The sequence below is a fragment of the Bos indicus genome, chromosome 5, assembly GCF_029378745.1.
Source record: "Bos indicus isolate NIAB-ARS_2022 breed Sahiwal x Tharparkar chromosome 5, NIAB-ARS_B.indTharparkar_mat_pri_1.0, whole genome shotgun sequence".
Lineage (NCBI taxonomy): Eukaryota > Metazoa > Chordata > Mammalia > Artiodactyla > Bovidae > Bos > Bos indicus.
Genome location: NC_091764.1, coordinates 58,741,901 through 58,763,442, shown reverse-complemented (window position 1 = coordinate 58,763,442; position 21,542 = coordinate 58,741,901). Strand labels below are relative to the sequence as shown.

The 21,542-nt window shown below is 36.6% G+C and overlaps 1 pseudogene; it reads left to right on the top strand.

Moving 5' to 3' along the window:
* Positions 1 to 10,294: 10,294 nt before the first annotated feature.
* Positions 10,295 to 20,989, top strand: LOC109558443 (olfactory receptor 6C65-like; annotated as a pseudogene).
* The last annotated feature ends 553 nt before the right edge of the window (positions 20,990 to 21,542 follow it).

Sequence of the window (21,542 nt, the reverse complement as noted above, 5' to 3'; positions counted from 1 at the left end):
CTCTCTCCAGAGGCATTTGAATTCTGTTTCACTGCAGCAATTCCCTGTGGCTATTTTGAGGGGAAAAAAATAGCAGGTAAAAACCAGTCTGTTTGTTTTGGAAACAGTAGTTAGACAATCTAGTCTTAGCCCCTGGAAGGTAAACAAGTGAAAACAAAAATTATAAACCATCCTTCTTTCACAAAGGTTACTGAGAGCCAAGTAAGATATTATATTGCTAGATTTTCCTTGCATCTAAGGTTAGGCTACTGCTAGTTTTATGAAAATTGGGGAAATGAGGTACTAAATGCCTGGCCTTGGATGGGGAAATGTGGAATAGTTCCAAGTGCATTTTTCTCACAAGTTTCTACTGATATGCCATGCGTTGCATTTCTTTTCCAGAACTTCTATTTCTTGATTCTCACTCAGAAATTTGAGCTCTCTCCTTAGGAAATAGGAGCTTCACTTTATTAACCAGCAAAGTAAATAACTTTATCACCTTTATTTGCCTGTTTCATGAGAGTAAGTACTGTTCTAATCACACTTTCTTCGTTTCCTTTCCCTTTTTCTGTTATCTCTTCAGTTCTTCGAGTCTGACCCACATTTCAGGAAAGCTTGGTCTCTGGTTGGTTCTACTGTGCAACTATTTAAGCACTTAGGACAAAGTTTCATTTAGCTGCTACTCTCTCCCATTTCCAGCACTTCTAGCTTTCCTCTTAAACAACAAGCTAGTATCAGAGACACTGTTACTCAATTAAAATCTCGCAATACTACTGGAGGCTCAGCCTCTCACAGCAACATTAACTGATGATGTGGGACTGCCATGGAGCCTCTGCTACCATGTCACCAACCCTTTCCTGAGGGACCTCTTGAACTCTTTGCTTGTCTTCTGGATGTAACACCTTCTATTAGCACCTGGGTCTATGTCACTTTTCTGTTAGGGTCTTGTCAATTTCAGGAATAAACTCTGTACTGGATTTATCCTTCAATATGTTTATCTCACTCTACGCAGCCAGGAGCATACTGCCAAATTCCACCTACACACTATGTAAGTATGTTATTGCATAGGAAAATCAGAAAAGTTAGAAACAAGCTTTGAAGTCTATGGAACACTCCAAAAATAAAGATTCCACACCAACACTTAAATGAAAGCAACAGATTACTTGGGTTTGAACAGTCAAATTGTTACCACATGGGATTATATAATTGTAAGTGTATTTTTCTTATCTCACCTCATTTAGTTTTCTCATTTTCTAATAAATTTATACTTAGATCAATTAACTTTGCTTATAAGAATATCTTCTAAAAAGTAACAGATTAGTATTTAACTCATAAAAGAAAAACTTTAACTTCTAAGTTTATCTAGGAATATATGCATATTAATCTTTATGGCTCTGATTCTTTTGGTAAGTTATTATTTATGCAGGCAGGAATGACATTACAAATTTAAACATATGGAAAATAACTCTCTAAAAAGATAAATTTCAAAATGTTTTATTTTCAGAAAGAGCATTAGACTATGTGGTGATTGAGGATTCAATAAAATAAGAAAACTTGGAGCACTAAAGACATTACTTGCAAGTTCAGTTCAGTTCAGTTGCTCAGTCGTGTCCGACTCTTTGCAACCCCATGAATCACAGCACACCAGGCCTCCCTGTCCACCACCAACACCCGAAGATCCCTCAAACTCATGTCCATCGAGTCGGTGATGCCATCCAGCCGTCTCATCCTCTGTCGTCCCCTTCTCCTCTTGCCCCCAATCCCTCCCAGCATCAGAGTCTTTTCTAATGAGTCAGCTCTTCACATCAGGTGGCCAAAGTATTGGAGTTTCAGCTTCAGCATCATTCTTTCCAAAGAACACCCAGGACCAATCTCCTTTAGAATGGACTAGATGGATCTCCTTGCAGTCCAAGGGACTCTCAAGAGTCTTCTCCAACACCACAGTTCAAAAGCATCATTCTTCGGCGCTCAGCTTTCTTCACAGTCCAACTCTCACATCCATATATGACTACTGGAGATACCATAGCTTTGACAATACAGACCTTTGTCGACAAAGTTATCTCTTTACTTTTTAGTATGCCGTCTAGGTTTTGTCATGACTTTTCTTCCAAGGAGTAGCATCTATTAATTTCATGGCAGCAGTTACTGTTTGCAGTGATTTTTGAGCCCAAGATAATAAAATCTGATGGTACTTCCACTTTTCCTCTTCTATATTTGCCATGAACTTATGGAGAAGGAAATGGCAACCCACTCCAGTGTTCTTGCCTGGAGAATCCCAGGGACTGGGAATCCTGGTGGGCTGCCGTCTATGGGGTCACACAGAGTCGGACACGACTGAAGTGACTTAGCAATAGCAATGGGACAAGATGCCATGATCTTAGTTTCTTAAATGTTGAGTTTTAAGCTAGCTTTTTCACTCTCCTCTTTCAGTCTCAACAAGAGGCGTTTTAGTTCACTTCCTGCCGTTATAGTGGTATCATCTGCATATCTGAGGTTGTTAGTATTTCTGTCAGCAATCTTGATTCCAGGTTGTGATTCATTCAGTCCAACATTTCCCATGATGTTCTCTGCATAGAGGTTAAAAAAACACAGTGACAATATACAACTATGTTGTACTCTTTTCTCAATTATGAACCAGTCACTTGTTCCAGATCTGATTCTAACTGTTGCTTCTTGACCTGTACACAGGTTTCTCAGGAGACAAGTAAGATAGTCTGTTATTCCCATCTCTTTAAGAATTTTCCACAGTTTGTTGTAATCCATACATTCAAAGGTTTTATTATAGTCAATGAAGCAGTAGTACAGGAATTTCTGGCATTCTCTTACTTTTCCAATGATCCAACGAATGTTGGCAATTTAATTACTTGTTCCTCTGCCTTTTCTAAACTCAGCTTACATGTGTGAAAGTTCTCAGCTCACGTACTGCTGAAGGCTAGCTTGAAGGATTTTGAGCATAACTTTGCTAGCATGTGAAATGATTGAAATAGTATGGCAGCTTTAACATCTTTGGCATCGATCTTCTTTGGGACTGGAATGAAAAATGATCTTTTCCAGTCCTGTGGTCACTGCTGAGTTTTCCAATTTTCTGCCATATTGAGTTCAGCCCATTAACAACATCATGTTTTAGGATTTGTAATAGCTCAACTGGAATTCCATTACCTCCATTAGTTTTGTTCATAGTAATACTTCCAAAGACTCACTTGACTTCACACTCCAGGATGTCTGGCTCTAGGTGAGTGACTACATCATCACAGTTATCCCAGTCATTAAAACATTTTTTTGTGTATTTTTAATATGTATTCTTGCCACCTCTTCTTAATTTCTTCTGCTTTTCTTAGGCCATGCTATTTCTGTCCTTTATCGTGTCTATCCTTGCATGAAATATTTCCTTGACCTCTTCAATTTTCTTGAAGAGACCTCTAGTCTTTCCCATTCTTTTGTTTTTCTCTACCTTTCTGTATTGTTCATTTAAAAGGGCCTTTTCTCTCTCTCTCTCTCTCTCTCTCTCTCTCTCTCTCTCTCTCTCTCTGCTATTCTCTGCAACACTGCATTCAGTTGGGTATATCTTTCCGTTTTCCCCATGATTTTCATTTCTTTTCTTTTCTCAACAGTTTGTAAAACCTCCTCAGACAACCACTTCTCTTTCTTGCACTTCTTTTTCTCTGAGATGGTTTTGGTCACCACCTTCTATTCAATGTTAGGAACTTCTGTCCATAATTCTTCAGGCAATGTGTCTACCAGATCTAATTCCTTGAATCAGAGGGATTAGAATGAAAAGATGTTAGAGATCACTGTCCTTAGACAACTGCAAATTATATCAACAATGAGCTACCACTATGCACATGTTATGACTAAACTATAAAACATTAACAACACTGATTGCTAAAGATAATGCAGAGTAACAGGAAGTCTGATAGTCTCACTCATTGCTAATGGTAATGCAAAATGTCACTTTGGAAGGAATTTCTCAGTTTCTTAAAAAACTATGCTTATGGCTTATTCATGTAGGCAGTAACTGACACAATATTGTAAAGCAATTATCTTCCAATTAAAATTAAATAAATTTTAGAATCCTATAGGGATTTCCTGAGTTCTCTGGTGACCCAGTGATTAAGATTCTAGGCTTCACTACCATGGCCCGCATTCAGTCCCTGGTGGGGAACTAAGATCCCACAAGCCAAGTGGAAAAAAAAAAAAAAATTCTGAATATAAATTTCCACATGATCCAGCAATTTCCCTTGCAGATACTTACCCTGTTGATTTGAAAACTCATGTCCACACAAAAACTGCATGCAAATGTTTGCTATAAATTTTATTTATAATTACAAAACACTAGAAGTATTCAAGATGCTCCTAAAAAGGTAAATGAATGCATACAGTGACAGAAAGATATGAGCTATCAAATTGTGAAGACATGGATAATCTAGAAATCAATATTTTTAATTTAATGAAATCTGTTTGAAAAGGCAGCATACTATATGAGCTCAATTATATCATATCCTAGTAAAAGGAAAACAATACATAATGTAAAAAGATTAATGTCCGCCAGAGATCATTGAGAAAAAGAGGTTACATAGGTGACATGAATGGGGACTTTAAGGCAAAGAAATTATTTTTTATAATATTGCAATGATGAATTCATGGTCCTATGCATTTGTCAAAATTCATAGAAAATTACATTCCAAAGAGTAAACTTTGGGCTTCCTTGGTGGCCCAGTGGTTAACAATTCAACTGCCAATGTAGAGAACACCTATTTGATCCCTGGTAAAAAAACACCTCACATGCCATGAAGCAACTAAGCCCATGCATCACAACTACTGAGCCCATGCCCTAGAGCCTGTGCTTCACAGAAGAAGCCACTGCAATTAGACGTCTGTGCACCACAAGTAAGAGAGTAGTTCTCACTCATCACAACTAGAGAAAGCCCTCCTGCAGAAATGAAGACATAGCACAGCCAAAAATTGTTTTTTAAAAAGAGGAGGTAAACCTTAATTTACACAAATGTTTTAAAAAAATCATTTAAGAGGTTAGGGGATCACAGAATGGAATGCAGAATATGACTCCCAAAATAACTGTATTTTAAATATCTGCAATAATCTCACTGAAGGGAATAGGGTTCAAAGTTGCTGACTTAAGTAACTTCAAAAATGATTGAGATTTGTAGGACTAAAAACAAAGAAAAGGCACATACATTCTGCACTCTAGCTTAGAAAGTATTTTCCTATCATTATATAGGTAAATAATTTTGATATGTTATATAAGTATATAGGAACTGAAGGATTAAGGAAATAGATGGTGGGTGCCAGGAATCTTACTTTTGCAGTGGGAGCTTATAGAGGAGCTAGAGGAATAAGTTATTATAATGTACCTGGTAACAAAGATACAGTATAGATTTATTTTTAGCTTAATATAAATCCAGAAGGTAAGATAGAGTAATAGTATGCATACATATTTATACACAGGTTCATAGGCTCATACATTTTCCCTGGTTCTGTCCTCTTGTGTGTGACTGTGTTAGTTGCTCAGTTGTGTCTGACTCTGCGACCCTACAGACTGTAGCCCACCAGGCTTCTCTGTCCATGGAATTCTCCAGGCAAAAATATTGGAGTGGATTGCCGTTTCCTTCTCCAGAGGAACTTCCCAACCCAGGGATAGAACCCTGGGCTCCTGCCTCTCAGGCAGATTCTTTATCATTTGAGTTACAGGGGACCTAGAATCAATGGCACTGTGACAGCAATGAACACACCCATATTTGAGATCCTGATTTCTATGGCAAATCACTCCAGTATTCTTGCCTAGAGAATTCCATGGACAGAGGAGCCTGGTGGGCTACAGTCATGCGGTCGCAGAGAGTTGAACACAACTGAGTGACTAACACTTTCTAATACCATTCTCCAATAAAAGTATTCATGCATCATTGAAGAAATATCTGACTAAAGGGCTATGGTAAGGAATATACAAGATGATCCTGAAGCATTGTATAATGCCAGAAAATAAAGAAGTGACCTTTTAAAGCACTATGATAGCAGTAGGTCAAAGGACAGTAGCCAATTGAGAGGGCTCCCAGTGGCTGAAGCTGGAAAAAATCTAGCAACAAAATAAACTAGCATTGGATATAATTCAAACTATTAAATAAATATTCACAAATCCATACTGATCTAAATAAATAATTGAACACATTAATATGTGAGAAGGAATACACAAATTACCCATGGGAAAGGAGTCTGAATAATTCTATAAAAAGTAAAACATTTGAATAGCACATAGAATCTACTGGTAGCACTTTCCTCTTGCTATTTTCTGCTTCTGCACAAGTTTACATTCATTGAAATATATCACTTCACCTAACATTTATTTCAGGAAAAATAAAATAACATGGACAATATGAAATCCAAAATTTCAAAGATTGCTAATTCCTTGCTGTTGTTCTTTGCAGTTGTTCCCTGACATCTTTTCTTTTTTAAAAAAAATTATTTTTGAGATTAGTTGTTTGTCCGTTGCTTCATTTGCAATTATTTTCTCCCATTCTGAAGGCTGCCTTTTCACCTTGCTAATAGTTTCCTTTGATGTTCAGAAGCTTTTAAGGTTAATTAGGTCCCATTTGTTTATTTTTGCTTTTATTTCCAATATTCTGGGAGGTGGGTCATAGAGGATCCTGCTGTGATGTATGTCAGAGAGTGTTTTGCCTATGTTCTCCTCTAGGAGTTTTATAGTTTCTAGTCTTACGTTTAGATCTTTAATCCATTTTGAGTTTATTTTTGTGTATGGTGTTAGAAAGTGGTCTAGTTTCATTCTTTTACAAGTGGTTGACCAGATTTCCCAGCACCACTTGTTAAAGAGATTGTCTTTAATCCATTGTATATTCTTGCCTCCTTTGTCAAAGATAAGGTGTCCATATGTGCGTGGATTTATCTCTGGGCTTTCTATTTTGTTCCATTGATCTATATTTCTGTCTTTGTGCCAGTACCATACTGTCTTGATAACTGTGGCTTTGCGGTAGAGCCTAACAACTAATCTCAAAAATATACAAGCAACTCCTACAGCTCAACTCCAGAAAAATAAATGACCCAATCAAAAAATGGGCCAAAGAACTAAATAGACATTTCTCCAAAGAAGACATACAGATGGCTAACAAACACATGAAAAGATGCTCAACATCACTCATTATCAGAGAAATGCAAATCAAAACCACTATGAGGTACCATTTCACACCAGTCAGAATGGCTGTGATCCAAAAGTCTACAAATAATAAATGCTGGAGAGGGTGTGGAGAAAAGGGAACCCTCTTACACTGTTGGTGGGAATGCAAACTAGTACAGCCACTATGGAGAACAGTGTGGAGATTCCTTAAAAACCTGGAAATAGAACTGCCTTATGATCCAGCAATCCCATTGCTGGGCATACACACTGAGGAAACCAGAAGGGAAAGAGACACGTGTACCCCAATGTTCATCGCAGCACTGTTTATAATAGCCAGGACATGGAAGCAACCTAGATGTCCATCAGCAGATGAATGGATAAGAAAGCGGTGGTACATATACACAATGGAGTATTACTCAGCCATTAAAAAGAATACATTTGAAGCAGTTCTAATGAGGTGGATGAAACTGGAGCCTATTATACAGAGTGAAGTAAGCCAGAAGGAAAAACATAAATACAGTATACTAACGCATATATATGGAATTTAGAAAGATGGTAACAATAACCTGGTGTACGAGATAGCAAAAGAGACACTGATGTATAGAACAGTCTTATGGACTCTGTGGGAGAGGGAGAGGGTGGGAAGATTTGGGAGAGTGACCTTGAAATATGTAGAATATCATGTAAGAAACGAGTTGCCAGTCCAGGTTCGATGCACGATACTGGATGCTTGGGGCTGGTGCACTGGGACGACCCAGAGGGATAGTGTGGGGAGGGAGGAGGGAGGAGGGTTCAGGATGGGGAACACATGTATGCCTGTGGCGGATTCATTTTGATATTTGGCAAAACTAATACAATTATGTAAAGTTTAAAAATAAAATAAAATTTAAAAGAAAAAAAAATAAAAAAAAATTATTCCCCATGAACACCTAATTTATATTATTCAGCTAAATTTAAGGTGAATTAATGACACCATCACTCTCCAGAGACATTTGAATTCTATTTCACTGCAACAATCCCCTGTGACTATTTTGAGGGAAAAAAAAAGCAATCTGTTTGTTTTGGAGGCACTATTTAGTCAATATAGTCTTTGCCCTGGAAGGTAAGCAAAGTAAAACAAAAATGTAAACTATCTTTCTTTCACAAAGGTTACTGAGAGCCAAGTAAGATATTATATTACTAGATTAGTTTGAGCTTTCTCCTTAGGAACTAGCAGCTTCACTTTATTAACCAGTAAAACACATAACTTTATCCCCTTTATTTGCCTGCTTCACCAAATTAAGTACTGCTCTGATCCCACTTCTTTTCCATTCCCTTTTTCTAGTATCCATTTAGTTTTTTGAGAGTCTGACCCACATTTTAGGAAAGCTTGGTCTCTAGTTCAGCTGTGCAACCAGTTAAACACTTAGGACAAAGTTTCGTTTCGCTATTACCCTCTCCCATTTCCAGCACTTCTAGCTTTCCTCCTAAACAAGCTAGTATCAGAGACACTGTTACTCAATAAAAAGTCTTGTAATATTACCCGAGTCTCATCCTTTCAGACTCACATGAATTGACCCCGTGGGGCTGCCACAGAGCCTCTGCCACCATGTCAGCAACCCTTTCCTGAGGGACCTTTTGAACTCTTTGCTTGTCTTCTGGATGTAACACCTTCTATCAGTACCCGGGACTATGTCACTTATCTTTTAGGGCCTCATCAACTTCAGAAATAAATTTTCTGCTGGATTTATCCTTCAATATGTTCATCTCACTCTACACAGCCAGGATAATACTGCCAAATTCCACCAACGCACTATGTAAGTATGTTATTGCATAGAAAAATCAGAAGCAGAAACAAACAAGTTGGGAAGTCTATGAAATATTCCATAAGTAAACATTCCACACCGACACTCAAAGCAACAGATTACTTGGGTTTGAAGAGTCAAATTGCTACCACATGGGCTTATATAATTATAAGTATATTTTTCTTTTCTCACCTCATTTATTTTTCCCATTTTCTAATAAATTTATATTTAGATTAATTAACTTTGCTTGGAAGAATCTATTCTTAAAAGTAATAGATTATTGTTTAACTCAGAAAAGAAAATCCTCAAGTTCTGAGTTTGTTTATTTAGGAGTATATACATATTAATTTTGATGACTCTGATCTTTTGGTAATATATTAATTACATAGCCAGAATGATAATAAGATTTAAAAATATGGAAAATAACTCTTAAAGACAAATTTCAAATTATACATGTGGTGATTGAACAAATATTAAAACATTTTATAGTATTTTACTGAACTTTTTTACCCATATGATCAAACTCTGAAAAGATATATAACTATATGTGATAAACATATTTTTCTTATACAAACATGATTATTACTCTTTTCAAGGGACTCAGTTCAGTTTAGTCGCTCAGTCATGTCCAACTCTTTGTGACCCCATGGACTGCATCACGCCAGGCCTCCCTGTCTAACAGCAACTCCCGGAGCCCACCCAAACTCATGTCCATTGAGTTGGTGATGCCATCCAACCATCTCATCCTCTGTCATCCCCTTCTCTTCCTGCCCTCAATCTTTCCCAGCATCAGGGTCTTTGCAAATGACTCAGCTCTTCGCATCAGGTGGCTAAAGTATTGGACTTTCAGCTTCAACATCAGACCCTCCAATGAACACCCAGGTCTGATCTCCTTTAGGATGGACTGGAATTCCATAACCTCCACTAGCTTAGTTTGTACTGATGCCTCCTAAGGCCCACTTGACTTCAAATTCCAGGATGACTGACTCTAGATGAGTGATCACACCATCGTGATTAACTGGGTCGTGAAGATCTTTTTGTACAGTGCTTCTGTGTATTCTTGCCATCTCTTGTTAATACTTTCTGCTTCTGTCAGGTCCATACCATTTCTGCCCTTTATAGAGCCCATCTTTGCATGAAATGTTCCCTTGGTATCTCTAATTTTCTTGAAGAGATCAAGGGACTCACTCAATATTAAAAGGAGAATGATCAAAATAAAAAAGTTTTCTTGTCCTGGCTTAAACTTGGTTTCAAAAGTGGTGGTAACACTAATGATCCATTATATCATACATTTCTTAAACAAGCAAAGGTTAGAAAAAAGAAACCCTGTACTCACTAAATCATGTTTCTTGTTTGTATTTACAGACCAGGAAGAAGTAAGCAATAAGAAATGAGAAATCCCACCTCTGCCAAAGAGTTCATACTTCTGGGATTAACAGATGATCCAGAGCTAAATGTTTTCATTTTTCTGTTTCTATTTTGCACATATATACTGAGAGCGACTGAAAACATGACAGTTATCACACTTAACTCTGCTAAACTCACACCCCAAAACACCCATGTATTTATTCCTTAGGAATTTCACTTTCTTAGAAATCTCATTCACTACAGTTTGTATTCCTAGATTTATGGTCAGCATTGTAACAGCGGATATGACCATTTCGTATAATTCTTGCATGGACCAGGACATTTTCTCATATTCCTTGGTTCAACAGAATTTTTTCTTTTGACCGTCATGCCCTATGATCATTATGTGGCTATCTATAAGCCATTGCATTACACAACAATAATGAATAGCAGGCTTTCTTATCTCTCCTTGCTAACAGAATCAGAAGATATTATGAAGAGGTGGCAAGAATACACAGAAGAACTGTACAAAAAAGATTTTCACTACTTGAATAATCACGATGGTGTTATCTAGAGCCAGAAATCCTGGAATGTGAAGTCAAGTGGGCCTTAGGAAGCATCACCATGAACAAAGCTAGTGGAGGTGATGGAACTCCAGTTGAGCTATTTAAAATCCTAAAAGATAATTCTGTGAAAGTGCTGCACTCAATATGCCAGTACATTTGGAAAACTCAGCAGTGGCCACAGGACTGGAAAAGGTCAGTTTTCATTCCAATCCCTAAGAAAGGCAATGCAAAGAATGCTCAAACTACCACACAGTTGCACTCATCTCACATGCTAGTAAAGTATTGCTCAAAATTCTACAAGCCAAGCTTCAGGAATATGTGAACTGTGAACTTCCAGATGTTAAAGGTGGATTTAGAGAAGGCAGAGGAACCAGAGATCAAATTGCCAACATCTGCTGGATCTTCAAAAAAGCAAAAGAGTTCCAGAAAAACATCTATTTCTGCTTTATTGACTATGTCAAAGCCTTTGACTATGTGGATCACAATAAACTGTGGAAAGTTCTTCAATAGATGGGAATACCAGACCACCTGACCTGCCTCTTGAGAAATCTATATGCAGGTCAGGAAGCAACAGCTGGAACTGTACATGTAACAACAGACTGGTTCCAAGTAGGAAAAGGAGTACGTCAAAGCTGTATATTGTCATCGTGATTATTTATCTTATATGCAGAGTACATCAAGAGAAATGCTGGGCTGGATGAAGCACAAGCTGGAATCAAGATTGCTGGGAGAAATATCAATAACCTCAGGTAGGCAGATGACATCACCCTTATGGCAGAAAGTGAAGAGGAACTCAAAAGCCTCTTGATGAAAGTGAAAGTGAAGAGTGAAAAAGTTGGCTTAAAGCTCAACATTCAGAAAACTAAGATCATGGCATCTGGTCCCATCACTTCATGGGAAATAGATGGGGAAACACTGGAAACTGTGGCAGACTTTATCTTTTGGGCTCCGAAATCACTGCAGATGGTGACTGCATCCATGAAATTAAGACACTTGTTCCTTGGAAGAAAGAGTCCTTTAGACTGCAAGGAGATCCAACCAGTCCATCCCAAAGGAGATCAGTCCTGAGTGTTCATTGGAATGACTGATGTTGAAGCTGAAACTCCAGTACTTTGGCCACCTCATGTGAAGAGTTGACTCATTGGAAAAGACCGATGCTGGGAGGGGTTGGGGTCAGGAGGAGAAGGGGACGACAGAGGATGAGATGGCTGGATGGCTTCACTGACTCAATGGACATGAGTCTGAGTGAACTCCTGGAGTTGGTGATGGACAGGGAGGCCTGGCATGCTGCGATTCATGTAGTCACAAAGAGTCGGACACAACTGAGCGACTGAACTGAACTGAACTGAAGCTGAAACTCCAATACTTTGGCCACCTGATGTGAAGAGCTGACTCATTTGAAAAGACCCTGATCCTGGGGAAGACTGAAGGCGGGAGAAGAAGGGGTGACAGAGAATGAAATTATTGGATGGCATCCCCGGCTCAATGGACATGAGTTTGAATAAACTCAAGAGTTGGTGATGTACAGGGAAGCCTGGCGTGCTGCAGTCCATGGGGTTGCAGAGTTGGACAGGACTGAGTGACTGAACTGAACTGAACTCCTCCAGATCAAATCATGCTATTAGGTGTTATCTTTCTTTGCCTCTGCCTGATAATAGAGCCCTATTTACCATAATCAAGTAAACAGCTATTATTTTAGCTTGGTAGAGCATGGACCATGTGGACTGCCATCCCTATGACATCATTAATTGAAGTCTAGAAACCATTATGTTAATTAATTTTAACTAAAATTAAAGTTTAAAACACCCAATCTTTGGTGACACATTTTATCTGTTCCTTTCTAAATCCAAGTATACAAAATATTTACTTGAAGAAATCTGTAATACTTTATTAAATCTCTCATTAAAAATGTATGACCTTTTCCAAAGAGAACATCAGCTGTATTTAAAAAAGAAAGGACAAACAAAAACAAAAAACACTTTTCACCATCGTTTGTACTATATAACCACATAGGTAAGGTATTTCTTTTAGGCTCCAAATAAATTTTTACCCTATATTCATTTTCCTCACAAAAATTTGCAAGAGAGTCAATGAGAGTCTCTCTTCTTTTAAAACAATGGTCAGAAAAAATATTTGAAAAATAACCAAGAAATAATTTTTTCATCAGTCTTTCCTTTTTTTCCATGCAAACTCCAGTATTACAGATAGAATTCTATAGTCATTCAATACCTAATGGCTCCTGAAGGAATCTTATTAAAAATTGTAGCTAAAATAAACTGCATTGTAGATGCACTGGTTTTTCTTCCTCAGAGAAGTTTTCTTTATATTTCCCTCAAAAAAAAAAAAAACCTCATCTGTAACAGTACACTCAAAATATATTAAATGGGTCAGTTTATTTTGGAGAAAAGCATTTTGGAAAACCTATATCACTGAGCAATATCAGAAAAGTCATAAAACCCATGACACTTAAATTACAAAAAAAAAAAATTTGGACGTTTGCGGACTGGATTTTTTCATCCTCACAGATTGGGCATTTGAGAAATGGTTGGTTTATGACTAGGAAAATCCAAACCAAAGATTTAAATTTTTAATCTTGAGTGCACAAATGTGAATTCATTTTATAGAATATGTCAAAGTGAAGGAAATCTTTTCTACCTAAAACATCATGTTTCTCTTATTGTAGATAATCAGAAAAATATTCAGGTTTAAACCATGACTCGGTTCCATTGACTATCATAAAGGTGAGTGCGTTTTTTCTTTATCTACATCATTAATTATCTTTTTGAAATCATATATCTCTAAAAATTACTCTCTTTAAAATGCAGCATGAAGGCATTCTGTCAATTCTTGCATTATTTTCTCTGCCTATAACTTTGTAAACTTGTCAGAGCTGAACTCATAAATGTATCACACTTGCCTGAGGAGGGAGTCAGGTAGTATTTTTTCAGTCAATTCCCTCATCTGCATAATGAGTCCCTTAAAAGGACCAAGCAAAAGCATTTTGGGCACAGAGTAAAAGGCTGTTTATATCTTTGTTATAATATGAATAATATTGATAATAACACTAATAGTAAAATTCATTATATTTTGTTATATGATTAATTACTGTTATCATTGATGTTACTATCTTCCTTTTAATATAGTTTCTTTCCCTATTGCATCCTTCATAACTAGTTTAATAAACAATACAGCTATCAAATTACTATTTTTGAAAGCAGAACTTGATAAAGGTTGTCATGCAATAACTTTCTGAAATAAGTATATAATCTTATAGGAAACAATATGATCTCTTTCATTGTTTAGTGATTGACTTTATTTAAGGAGTCCAACAGGAAATTTTACCCTGTAACTTTGTTTATGGGCTAACATTGGGCTAACAAGAAGCTAAGATTGTGCTTGCATTACCTTTAGTTAAAAAGGAGTGAATAGAATTAAGTTTGCATAAAGGCAGAATAGAATTGATTTCAATGAATTGCTCATAAATAATATTTTCTCTTTAACTTTTTACTATGACTAGACCACAACTTATTTAGAAAAAGAATGCATTCCAAAACAAAAATAAATTTTTGAATAGAAAAATTAGCATGTAGAATTTTATGCACATTATGTTTTCAGAAATACTATATACTCAGTAACTTGTGTAATCTTCCCAATGACCTACTTCCTAGTGAAGTACGCTAAGTATTTACCATTATGACTTGTTTTTATGACTGTGAAAAATGACTTTCTGTATGTTAATAAGTAATCAAAACTATACAGCAGGGAATTATCAAAAGCTGAGATAAAAATTTAAGGTTTTTCAACACAGATTAATTTTTTTCCCCACTAGAAAAATTCTAATATGCATTTTTTTAATTTTATTTTTAAACTTTACAATATTGTATTAGTTTTGCCAAATATCGAAATGAATCCATCACAGGTATATCTGTGTTCCCCATCCTGAACCCTCCTCCCTCCTCCCTCCCGATACCCTCCCTCTGGGTTGTCCCAGTGCACCAGCCCCAAGCATCCAATATCTGGACTGGAGACTTGTCTCATACATAATATTATACATGTTTCATAATATGAATTTGCATTCAGTTCAGTTCAGTCGCTCAGTCGTGTCTGACTCATTGTGACCCAATGAATTGCAGCATGCCAAGCCTCCCTGTCCATCACCAACTCACGGAGTTCACTCAAACTCACGTCCATCAAGTCGGTGATGCCATCCAGCCATCTCTTGCTCTGTTGTCCCCTTCTCCTTCTGCCCCCAATCCCTCCTAGCATCAGAGTCTTCTCCATGGAGTCAACTCTTCGAATGAGGTGGCCAAAGTACTGGAGTTTCAGCTTTAGCGTCATTCCTTCCAAAGAACACCCAGCAATGATCTCCTTTAGAATGGACTGGTTGGATCTCCTTGCAGTCCAAGGGACTCTCAAGAGTCTTCAACACCACAGTTCAAAAGCATCAATTCTTCGGTGCTCAACTTTCTTCACAGTTCAACTCTCACATCCATACATGACTACTGGAAAAACTATAGCCTTGATTAGATGGACCTTCGTTGGCAAAGTAATGTCTCTGCTTTTGAATATGCTATCTAGGTTGGTCATAACTTTCCTTCTATGGAGTAAGCATCTTTTATTTATTTATTTATTTTTTTAATCTTCTTTTTTTTCTTTTTTTAATTTTATTTTATTTAACTTTACAATATTGTATTGGTTTTGCCATATATCAAAATGAATCTGCCACAGGTATACTTGTGTTCCCCATCCTGAACCCTCCTCCCTCATCCCTCCCCATACCATTCCTTTGGGTCATCCCAGTTCACCAGCCCCAAGCTTTCAGTATCGTGCATCAAACCTGGACTGGTGACTCGTTTCATATATGATATTATACATATTGCAATGCCATTCTTCCAAATCATCCCACCCTCTCCCCCTCCCACAGAGTCCAAAAGACTGTTCTATACATCAGTGTCTCTTTTGCTGTCTTGTATACAGGGTTATTGTTACCACCTTTCTAAATTCCATATACATGCGTTAGTATACTGTATTGGTGTTTTACTTTCTGGCTTACTTCACTTTGTATATAGGCTCCAATCTTTTAATTTCATGGCTGCAATCACCATCTCCAGTTATTTTGGAGCCCAAAAAAATAAAGTCAGCCATTGTTTCCACTGTTTCCCCATCTATTTGCCATGCAGTGATGGGACCAGATGCCGTGATCTTCATTTACTGAATGTTGAGCTTTAAGCCAACTTTTTCACTCTCCACTTTCACTTTCATCAAAAGGCTTTTCAGTTCATCTTCACTTTCTGCCATAAGGGTGGTGTTTATCTGCGCATCTGAGGCTATTGATATTTCTCCCAGCAATCTTGATTCCAGCTTGTGTTTCATCCAGTCCAGCATTTCTCATGATGTACTCTGCATATAAGTTAAATAAGCAGGGTGACAATATACAGCCTTGACGTACTCCTTTTCCTATTTGGAACCAGTCTGTTGTTCCATGTCCAGTTCTAACTGTTGCTTCCTGACCTGCATATAGGTTTCTCAAGAGGCTGGTCAGGTGGTCTGGTATTCCCATCTCTTTCAGAATTTTCCACAGTTTATTGTGATCCACACAATCAAAGGCTTTGACATAGTCAATAAAGCAGAAATAGATGTTTTTCTGGAACTCTCTTGCTTTTTCCATGATCCAGTGGATGCTGGTAATTTGATCTCTGGTTCCTCTGCCTTTTCTAAAACCAGCTTGAACATCTGTAAGTTCACGGTTCACATATTGTTGAAGCCTGTCTTGGAGAATTTTGAGCATTACTTTACTAGTGTATGAGATGAGTGCAATTGTGTGGTAGTTTGAGCATTCTTTGGCATTTCCTTTTTTTGGGATTGGAATAAAAACTGCCCTTTTCCAGTCCTGTGGCCACTGCTGAGTTTTCCAAATTTGCTGACATATTGAGTGCTTTTGCTTTATTCTGATGGATAAAGTTTTGTCACTTCCTAATAATGTGTGTTTTATTGTTCTTTGTACAAGATAAAAGCACTATAAATATATTTGAAATCATATAAGGAGTTGATATCCTCTCTTTTTTTACCTACAGACCTGCAGGATTCAGAGTTTAGTCATGCCAAATAAAGCATTAATCAGAGAATTCATTTTTCTGGGACTTAAAGATGGCTCAGAGGTACAAGTTGTAATATTCTTCTTTATGTTGTTCACCTACTTACTGAGTGTAATGGAAACATGAACATCATCATGTTAAAACTATTCAGTGTCTGTTTGAAGACACCTGTGTATTTCTTCCTTAGGAATTTCTCTTTCTTAGAAATTTCATTCACCACAGTCTGTATTCCTAGGTTTCTGAGCAGCCCTGCTACAGGAGACACAATCATTTCCTATAATGCTTGCATGACACAAGTGTTGTTTTTTGTTTGTTTGTTTGTTTGTTTGTTTTTCAATTCTGGCCTCCAGAGTTTTTCCTTCTGGAGGTGATGTCCTATGATTGTTATGTGGCTATCAGCAAACCTATACATTACACAACCATCATGAGTAACAGAGTCTGCAACTAGCTTGTAATCAGCTTGTAATCAGCTCCTGGCTGGCTGGTTTCTTAAGTATCTTCCCTCCTCTACCCGACCCTGATTATGGGCTTCCAGCTGGATTTCTGTGATTCCAACATCATTGATCACTTCACTTGTGACTCTTCTCCTATGCTACTGATTGCTTGCACAGACACAGAGTTTCTAGAACTTATGGCATTTTTCTTAGCAGCATTCATACTCATGGTAACTTTAGCCTTGGTGATTCTCTTTTACACATCCTTAAAACAATTCTGAAGATACCTTCTGCCCAGCAAAGGAAAAAGGCCTTCTCTACTTGCTCATATGATTGTGGTTTCTGTTTCTCACAGGAATTGTATTTTCATCAGAGAAGGCAATGGCACCCCACTCCAATACTCCTGCCTGGAGAATCCCATGGATGGAGGAGCCTGGTGGGCTGCAATCCATGAGGTCGCTGAGGGTCGGACAGGACTGAGCGATTTCACTTTCACTTTTCACTTTCATGCATTGGAGAAGGAAATGGCAACCCACTCCAGTGTTCTTACCTGGAGAATCCCAGGGACGGGGAAGCCTGGTGGGCTGCCATCTATGGGATCACACAGAGTCGGACACGATTGAAGTGACTTAGCAGTAGCAGCAGCAGCAGCAGTACTTAATACCTCTGTTGCTCCCATGCTGAATCCCTTTACATACACCTTAAGAAACCAGTAGGTAAAACAAGTCCTGAAGGACTTGTCTTCAACAACAACAAAAAATGTTATTATCAATCAAGCACTGCTGCTGCTAAGTTGCTTCAGTCGTGTCCGACTCTGTGTGACCCCATGGACGGCAGCCCACCAGGCTCTGCTGTCCCTGGGATTCTCCAGGCAAGAACACTGGAGTGGGTTAATCATTATGAAATCTGTAACTGAAACCACAAATAAACAACACATAAACACAAACCACTGTTTCAGATGGTTGATATACAGAAGGGAACAAAGCACACAAAACCTCTTGATATTGCAGAGTTTATTTCTAGTGCAGGAACAGACTTCAAACAGTCAACATAATTGAAATTTAAATTATTTTGTATTGTAGTAAGTGAAAATAATATGAACAAAATTGATATACTGTAAGGAAAGGAGGACACAATTCAAATTAAATAGGGTGGACAAAGATTTCACAGTTATTTTATAGCTCCTTTTATATTTCACTTTTCTACTTCCAAAAGTATTTCTCTGTATTTGTTACTTTTTTCCCCCTATAATGTTCCCAGCTCTATGTATCATGTATTCCACAGTTGGCAAACATAGGAAGAGTCTGAAATGTGATTTTAATATTGGTCTTTAATTTCAAAAGACAATTAGAAAGCTCTAGATAGCTATTCAAGTCCTACATGAGGAATAAATGATTCAAAATAAAATTCACAATAACCCACAGTTAATGAATGGAACCTAAATTCAAGGCTTAGAAAACCATGCTTTACGATTATTTATACCAAAGGACTCTGTCTCCTCCCTACTTTTATTTCCTTTTCTATTGAGTCAGCTATTCAAATCTGTAAAGGGAAAAAAACGGATTGCAGAGAGTGTTTGGGATGGACATGTACACACTGCTATATTTAAAGGAGATAACCACCAAAGACCTACTGTGTACCACAGTGAACTCTGCTCACTATTCTGTAGTAACCTAAATAGGAAAATAATTTTGAAAAAGAATAGATTCATGTATATGTATAATTGATTCACTGTAATGTACACCTGAAACTAACAGAACAGTGTTAATCAATTATATTCCAATATAAAATAAAAATTAAAAATAAATAAGTTAAATAAATATAAATAAGTTTTGTTAAAAATATTTTTAAAAAATTATCCTCTACTGTGAAAATAGATTAAGTTGTCCATATCACTTTCTTGCAGCTCTGCTTCATCAGAACTATTTATCTATATTTTTCCAAGTTATACTCTTCTTGTTAGGCAATAAACTGGAGTTGTGAGAGACTGCAGCTGTTTGGTGGGTGATTTCTTTCAGTGAGTGATGTCAACAGAAATTATGACTAATTATTAAATATTAATTATTAATGAAATCATTATTGCTAAATATTAGGGATAACTGCTTTTACATCACATGCAGTGACCTTTGTTTTTCCATATCATAACATCAGAAAAGTTTTAACATTAAATAGTCAGAAGTAGGTAATCATAAAAAGCTTAGTCCATGAAATTACTGAAAATCAGTGCAAGATGCTTACACACCTATTTAACATACATGTATAAGGATCAGAGAACACAATTATTGGTATACAAATTAAGGAAATTCAAAGATAAATCACACACCTTTACCGTTTTCAATCACTGTAGGTATCTCACACCATTTAATTAGAAGGAATGGAAATATTGAAATTAAATGTGAAGTTTAATTAAAAATTGAAATTAAAAAAAAAAATCAAATGTGGAAAACCTGACTCAGGGTTCGAAGCTAACCCAGGGACTGAACCCATGCTTCCTACATTGGCAGGAATAGACTTTACCCTGAGCCACCAGGGAAGCCCAAAGCCAATGGTTAACTATTGGCTAAAATGAAGATTTCCTATTAATTATCAAGTGCTTGAAGTAATGTATATATCACATGAAGACAAATTCTTTAAAATGGAAAAATATCATTTTGTGTTTTTATAATTATATTTATACTTACAGTGGTGATAAAATATCTAATAAATCAACTATTAGTTAAGCCTCTGCTTTGAAGTATCATTATTGGGTACACAAAAGTAATTTAAGTATCTTAGTTTTCATTTATATGATATATTCAACAACAAGATGCTATTTTGAAGAAGTTATCTTTTTCTGCCTTGTATTTACTCACTGTGTAATGAACTGTGCCTCATTTGCTCATTAGTAAGAGCAGTTTTGGTACACATTAAAGTGTATCTTGGATTCTATGCCAATACATTGGAAATAATACAGAAACATAAAGGTGAAATTTCGGTTGTTTCTAATTTTGGTGTATACTAGTTATTTAGCTCAATTCATGAAAGTAGAAGTACTTCTTAAGGAAATATAGCTGAAATGATGCAACTCAAAAGATTTAATAATTTTAAAGTTATTTTATACACGATGAGATCATGTCTTTCTTCATTAATAGTCTTCTGTCTGTTTTGCTTTCATATTTTAAACATATACCATACAGTGTGAAGGATATAGCCATCATAAAAATATGATCAGGAAATGTTGGTTTATTTTCACTACACTTCCCACCTCACCAAATACTTGACCATCACCCTGCTGGATAATTTTCTCAACCTTCTCCTGGGACACAGGTCCCATAATATCAATTAAATATACTCACCAAAGCTAATCTTGTGCATGATTCATCAGTGCCCTATTATTATTTTCCCAGAAGTCATTAAGGATTTATCTCAAAGAATATTTCTGAAGCCAAAAAAATATATAGTTCTGTAACAAAACACTTTAAATTTTCTAGGTTTACTTTTTTCCTAAGAAAAATAAATGGAAATGGCCTTCTGTGAATTATCAGAAGAGCTTATTACAAAAGATTTTTCAAATGTTTTTCCTTTTTAGCTTTCACATGAAAATATTGCTGCTAAGATAGCTGGTAGGATATGTTCAGGATTCCATATTTGGGACAAACGGTGAAGGAAAATATGAGATAACTGTTCCATTAGCTATTTAGCTCCTGAAACATGAAGGGTTTTATGGAAGAATAGAGAGATTTATGGAAAGACAGGGAGAATAGTCATTTCTCCATGAAGCATTAGACTACTACTTTTCTTTTGATTTATCTTAATTGAGCACATTAGTTTGTATTCAATGTGTCACACAAATCATCAGTCTTTTGATCATATGTAAGTATTCTGTTTATTTTAATCTGATGCTTCTATTTACTACAAAGCATTGATTATGACCCTGTGTTGTGATTTTCTTCTTCTCTGATACATATAATTACATACAGTGTATATAATATTATTACAGTACATTATCTTACATATATATTCAATAGTTAAACCAATAAACTGAAATGTAAAGATATTTCAAATGGTGATTTCTATCAATTAAGAAAAATGTGTAGAACACACCACATTTTCCTTAATTTTGGTATAATCACACTTTACAAAAACTTGATACATATTCTTGGCCTGGATGTCCAAGATAGCTCTCATTTAGAGAGCTATATGTCATTTACATATAT